General features: G+C 39.2%; 1 pseudogene; it reads right to left on the bottom strand.

Moving 5' to 3' along the window:
• Positions 1-1,226: 1,226 nt before the first annotated feature.
• On the bottom strand, positions 1,227-4,402 carry LOC116888475 (annotated as a pseudogene).
• Positions 4,403-7,323: the final 2,921 nt, after the last annotated feature.

The following is a 7,323-nucleotide window of genomic DNA, read 5'->3' as shown; positions in this document are numbered from 1 at the left end:
TCTGGTTTCTTGGCATTGTTGTTCATATGGGGTCTCAAGCCCCTTCAAGCTCTTTCAGTCCTTTCTCTGATTCCTTCAATGTGGGTCCTGCTCTCAGTTCAGTGGTTTGGTTGCTGGCATTCGCCTATTTTGCTGTATTCTGGCTGTGTCTCTCAGGATCCGATCTACATCCGGCTCCTGTCGGTCTGCACTTTGCTTCATCCATCTTGTCTAATTGGGTGGCTCTATATGTATGGGTCACATGTGGGGTAGGCTCTGAATGGGTGTTCCTTCAGTCTCTGTTTTAATCTTTTGCCTCTCTCTCTTCCTGCCAAGGGTATTCTTGTTCCCCTTTTAAAGAAGGAGGAAGCATTCACATTTTGATCATCTGTCTTGAGTTTCATTTGTTCTAGGCATCTAGGGTAATTCAGGCATTTGGGCTAATAGCCACTTATCAATGAGTGCATACCATGTATGTCTTTCTGTGATTGGGTTAGCTCACTCAGGATGATATTTTCCAGTTCCAACCATTTGCCTACGAATTTCATAAAGTCGTTGTTTTTTATAGCTGAGTAATATTCCATTGTGTAGATGTACCACATTTTCTGTATCCATTCCTCTGTTGAAGGGCATCTGGGTTCTTTGCAGCTTCTGGCTATTATAAATAAGGCTGCGATGAACATAGTGGAGCACGTGTCTTTTTTATATGTTGGGGCATCTTTTGGGTATATGCCCAAGAGAGGTATAGCTGGATCCTCAGGCAGTTCAATGTCCAATTTTCTGAGGAACCTCCAGACTGATTTCCAGAGTGGTTGTACCAGTCTGCAACCCCACCAACAATGGAGGAGTGTTCCTCTTTCTCCGCATCCTCGCCAGCATTTGCTGTGTGAGCTTTATCTTATTCTCTCACACTATGCTTCTGTTTCAGGTTGCTGCTAAGGGAAACTCTTGTGCAGAAAAGGATGCAGGTCATCGCCATCAGGATTAGCAGGGCCTTGACATGAAAAACCTCTGTTAAGAATCACGAGGACAGGTCTTTTAAAAATTGGAGTTGTACAGGACATTAGGTGAAAATCACTTTAGTTACGGACTTTAAGGTGATAATATAATTCTCAGATATAGCACAGAAGAGACGCTACACAAATTATGGCCAAAAGTTATGAGAGAAAAGAGCTTTTGACTGAAGTAGAGAAAGAGTATGAAAACATACAAAAGAAAATGAGTTAGGAGGAAAGGGACGGGCAGGGTCACTGGGCTTTAGTCACACCCAGGTTTCTTCGAGCTTCCATAAGCTTTTTCTTTCCCCTTCTGTTCTTGCTCCGGTGTCCTTCTCTGGTCTGGAGATGAGGTTGTTTTAAGGTTTCCTGTGGAAGGTAACTCTGCTTACATATTCCTTCAGAGAACTGTTCTCTTTAGCTTGCCCCCAAGGTTCCAGCTTTCCTTTGTGTGGCTTCTAGTTGAGTGAATGAGACAAGCTTGCTTTGAGATAAATACAGGATTCTTACTAGAACCCGGAGTCTGTGTTGCTTCAGTCATCAACTTGAACAGGGTAATAACTGGTGGAATTCCTCTCAGTGGTCTTTAACTTGGGTGTCCTGAGCACAGCCTGGCCTTTTGAAGCATTCACTCCCAGGTGCGGTCACACATGGTGACTTTCTGGCTGGCATCTTGGTCAGTGAGCATCTACGTCTGGCTGGCATCTTGGTCAGTGAGCACGTACATTCATTATCTTTAGTAGCAGCCGAGAACCTGACATTCATTTTTGTTGCTGAGTGCCCTTGTGAGCGCTACTGTCTCGCAGGAGTACAGGGTACAGAGTCTCCCTCTTGGTGGAACTGGGGTCACTACCCCTTTTTGTCAGGCTTTAGTTCATTAAGTGAGTGTTCTTTAAAGCGTTTCTTTTTTCTCACAATATATTCATCAATGGACTCCATTTTCTTAAAACAGCCTCATGGAGCCTCTTCAAGTCATTTATTTCTCCTTCTCCTTAGGAAGCTGCATTCCCGTCTTCTGGCCTTTGCTCTGGCAGAGAAGGAACGTTGGCAGTAGCTTTGAGGTCTTGGTTTTCCTGACTTTCTGGATTTTGGGATGTAGTACTAACATTTCCTCTCATCTCCAAATGATCCCGTGAGGTAGGAATTCCATGGGTGGTCTTGGGCTTCCTCCTCCTCGTTTCGGTGACATGACGATGTGATTCCATCCCAGCATGCTCCTCACCACTAACTTGTGTCTCCGTCTCGTCACAGGACAATGCAGAAGATTGATTTTCATCCCGAGTTTTATTTTTCTTTCCTTGTTTCTGGATTCAGGTGTGCTTTTGTCAAGGCTCTTAACAACTTGTCTGCCCTCAGGTTAGCCCGGAGGCCTAGCCTTTTGGTTAAATTTTGCAGGTTGCTGTACTTGTAGGAGTCCAGCTCCTCAGTGGAGAGGAAGGTAATCACGTTCTGCAATCATGGTGATAACCAGAAAAACAGCCACCCAACTCAAAACAGCGATGTTCAAAACTGGCCCTTTTCTTCCTTTATAAATATTGAATACTTATAGTATATTTGTGGCTAAGATCAAGGTAGGGGATATGATATACATAATACCCAAAGATTTGATTTGTGTTTGCCCAAATACATCTCAGAAAGAACAACTATGATAAACCTAGTAGGAAAAAGATTTTCTGCATAGAAAATTGTACTACTGTGCATGGTCTTCAATTCATAGGAACTTTTTACTGTGATAAATATTGCTAGTTAAACTTTCTGAGACCTTCACAGTTTTTCACTTAAGAGAAAAGAGAAGGTTTTCTTTGGTGATTAGATAAAAAAAACTATATTTTACTGAAACCAAAATATTTCCTTTCAAGTAGGAGAAGGTGCAAATAATTTATATAAAGCAGCTTGGTATACAAGGATTTTATTTTTTTATTAGGAGTTAAGAACACTCTCCTAGTGATCAATGACTTAGGGTGCTTTATAAAATGATTATAGTTCTTGGGTATTCTAACATATTTCTGAAATTTCTTTTTCTTTTTTTTTTTTACTTTAGAGAGTCATGAAACGATTGACTCATTTCCCAAAGGATCGGCTTTACCTCCTGCTGAGAAGTTCCTTGGCTTTAAGTGGAGTTACCCTCAGAGTAAGCATGTCTTGTGGCCCCTTAGCTACTTACTTACATCCTAAGGCTCAAGTTCATCAAGGGTTTCCCATAAAATTTAAATGCAGTACAGTACAAATTTTTCTTCCTTACATCATTTTGCTTTAGACTTCCCAAAGGACCTTTTCCCACAGTTACAACTAACACACACACACACACACACACACACACACACACACACACACACACAGACAAATCTCTTTAGGGAGCTCTAATCTTGATTTTGAAACTATTAAAGGGTTTGCATTATGTGAGTTTTTTATTATATTAAGGACAAAGTAAACACCAAGAACTGGGACAGCACAGAACCTCCTCTCTCTCCTTAGATACTTGATAACTATTTAGAGAGGGGAAATTTTAGTAGTAGATCTGTGTGTTGACATTTTCTTTAAAAAAGGATTGTATTTGATTCATGTGTGAGTCTGTGTGCATGTATGTACGTGTGTTTGTGCAGGTGCCTGCAGAGATCAGAAGGGAACAATCACACCCCTGGGAGTTGGAGTTACAGGCATGAGTGGGAGGCTGGATATGACTACTGGGATCTGAACTTTGACCCTCTGATGGAGCTGTGAGGAACACAGAGTATTATTTTGTAGTATACATACCTGACACTATGGTGAGACCTCATGCTCACCTAACTTATTTATAGTTATTTTCTACTGCATCCCTTCACTAGTTTAACCATAAAGAAAGAAAATCAGAGATGGCAAGAGAATGTGATGGTAGTTGATATGATAGGTCATTTGCTGAATAAAACTGAAATCTTTTTACCTTACTTTTACTTATCAGAAAAGATGTTTTTCCTATTTTTTCCTATTAAGATAAATATCAAACTCTTCCAGCTTATATTTAAGCTTGTAAGATTCCATAAGATTCCAATTCGTTCACTACATTTTTGCCTTCTGTTGAAGCAATCTGAATATTTAGCAATACATTTGGAAAACAATATTTTAGAAGTAAATTATGTTCCCAGGGGTGATAGCACACCAACCAATCACTTGATTCATTTAAGGAAGTTGTCTCAAGATTTAGAGGGAGCTAAGTAAGTTTAGATGTTTTCTTAGAGAAATAGAAGTACAAACAAGCAAGTGGCTTCCTGACCATGGAAAACTAGAGTTTGAATAGGACACGTGACTTCATCAGCAAGTGGTGCCAGCGTTGGGCTGTGCCTCTCAGTTTCGGAACAGCATTGTCTCTGTATCATTCTACTCTATTTTACATGGTTGATCTCTGCCCTCTTCAAGGATTCCACCATGGACCACACTACAGGTAATGTCATGGTTTCATCCTCTGCAGGAAGCATGATACATACGTCCTTACCTCCAGCAGTTTCTGTTGGCGTGTCCTAGGTAATAGCAACTGTATTAGCTATCTCATGATCCCCCATTAGGATTAACTTTCCCCGACTCAGAAGCTCTCCTGTGTAGTGACTCTTGTTATTCGAGATCATTCCTTACTTGCCCTATTTTCTGTTTCCTGTGTCTCACTCAGATACATACTCTGGAGGCAATGCCTACTAAGTCCATTAATCGTGTTTGAAAACAAATGGACCTTACTCATAAAGACACTGTGCTGAGGAACAAGGTGATTTTAGTGACTCTCATGCTACCCATTTATCTTTGGTATCTGAAACCACACTCGGTGTCTCTACCCCAACCCAGGCACCTCATGGCTTGATGGCTGATTGTTCACCAGTTAGTATTTTTTTTTCAAGGAGGTAGTGGGCTGCTTTTCTTGATTTGGCTAAATCCATTTTCTTACGTGGTTCAGAGAACTTCAGCTATTCTGATGATTGTTTGAAGCACATGACCTGTTTTTGATATAACAAAAGTAAAAAGCTTACATGTCATTCAGTTAGAATTCTGAAGGTGAGATTAGAAGAAGTCAGCTTTTTATAATTTATTTCTCCAGAGAATACAATCAGAGACATGCTTTCAACATTCCTTGTAGCTAACGACTGAGTTTTACCTACTTGAGTATGGGTAGAGATGTTATACATTACTTCCCTATAAAGCTCCCACTCTAAAGATCCATCATTTCTACAAATGCGTACCAAATATCCACCTTATTTTAGGTTCAAGCAAATGGAAAAGGTGTTTGGATTGACAGAAGAGTGCCATCAAATGGAATTTTAAATACAGAGTTAATTTAATAGTAAGGAGTGTGTAAACTTACCCTACATGTCATCATTCTGTTTGTTTGTGTATTTTTAAGATTTCATACTCGCATATTTAGTATTGATCATATTTGCATATTTTCCTTTCTTACTCTTTCCTCCCTGTTGTTTCCCCTAGAAAGTTTACTTCTGCTCTCATGTTGTAAACATATAAAAATATCCTAAATATGATCCTAAATATCTGTAGAAAATCTAGGAACTAAAAATGAGAAGAAACATGATGTCTTTCTGATACTGGCTTAATTCATTTATTATTTTCAAAATTCATCATTTTTCTTTAGAATGGAATAAATTGTTTTTATGGCTGAGAAAATTGATTGTATGTTTATATTACCTTTCTTCACCCATTTTTCTGGACCCCTAGGTTGTTTCATAGTTTAGCTATTGTGGCCAGTGATATGAAGGAGCTCTGTGATCTCTTGACTGGTAATACCCAGAGTGGAAGAGCTGGGTCACTCGGGCCACAATTCCTTAACTTCAGAGCCTTGACACTCACATGCTATAGTTTAACAAGCTTATTGGGTACAATTGACATATAGTCTGTGTTTAATATATAGTTTTCAACAGCTGGCAGATGGGTAAACACCCTAATCATGGTAGCAAGCTTGTCTAATACTTACTAAGTTTCTTTTTGACTCTTCTAACATTTGTGGTTTAAAAAAGTATAAGACAAAGTATTCACATTATTTGTGCAAATTTTATAATATTGCATTCTTAACTATAGAAACTATGATGAGCGACTCTTCCAGAATGCATTCATTTAGGGGCCAAAACCTTATGGAATAATACTACCCATTTTACTTCTTTTGTGACTATCTTATATGGAATCCTATAATGCTTATCTTTGTGGTTAGCTTATTTAAGAAGGTGAAAGAGTGGAGCAGACACTCCTCCTAGAAGACATAGAGAATCTCACTGATACTAATTTAGGTGGATGTTGAAGGCAGGCTCTAGAGAAAAGAAGAGAAGCCTCCCACAGGTTGTAAAAAAGCTCTAAATGACTTTGCGTGGCTGTGATAGGGTTAGTGTCAAAGCAAGGAGACTCAAAGTCCAGCAATAAAGAAAAACGCTTTGTAACCCCAGTGCAGAGTGAGGAGGAGGGGGAAGGAAACACCCGGAGGCTCTATGGGAGGTCGGGTAAGAGTGATAAAACACAGAATTTTCTGGTAAGTGAGAGCACAGTGTACCATTGTATTTGGCAATTGTTTGAACAAGGCCCTGTGTTTGTTCAAGCAGATCGTTGGGAGTTCTACGTCCTCATAGAGACAGGGAAGGTGGCAGTATTTGACCTTCTTGGTCTGTAACCACCTTTGTTGTTTCCACCAGAGAAGTTTATGTTGTGCCTGTTGCTATTTTTCTACCAAGGTTTGTGGCTCCCAGTTGCCCTTCTGACCTCATGGCAAATGATGTTCACCTACAGTGCTTACTATTGAATTACTTAAAACAGGGTTAGCCAGACAGACGGGTAGGTAAGAAAGCAACACATAAAGTTCGGACAAGTATTATGGATAATACTAAGATGAAACTGAACCCGATGGTGGATGGTTTCATTGTTGTTCATTATAAGTCCTTTAATGAATATTAGAACATGTCACATACCAGGTAGATGGAACACAAAGTGGGGCTGGGGCAGACAGAGAATGGGTGTCCTCCCATAGGAATCTCAAGGACCTTTAGTTAGCCTTGGGGACTGGTTGTTTTAATTTACTTCGTGATTTTTATTTACGTTGCTATTTGTCAGCCAGCTAAACTGATTAGTGAACTGATCCAAGCAACAAATAAAATATAAGAAATATTTGACCCAAATATTAATATTTTCCACTATATAAATCACTAAGCAAATTTAAATTGTATGTTTTACAACTACTAACTACTGAGGCTTATTTTTATTTCATGTTTACATTTTTTTTGTACTAGAGTAATTCTAATTCCTTTAGAGTTTGGAATGATCCTTCTCTTTTGATTTTTTTAAAACTTTTTTCTTTTAGTTTCTCATGTTTTATTAATTTAACATATTTTCAAAC

The sequence above is a fragment of the Rattus rattus genome, chromosome 1 (genome assembly GCF_011064425.1).
Source record: "Rattus rattus isolate New Zealand chromosome 1, Rrattus_CSIRO_v1, whole genome shotgun sequence".
Taxonomy (NCBI): domain Eukaryota; kingdom Metazoa; phylum Chordata; class Mammalia; order Rodentia; family Muridae; genus Rattus; species Rattus rattus.
Note: the sequence above shows the minus strand (reverse complement) of the source record. Positions and strands in the feature narration are given on the sequence as shown.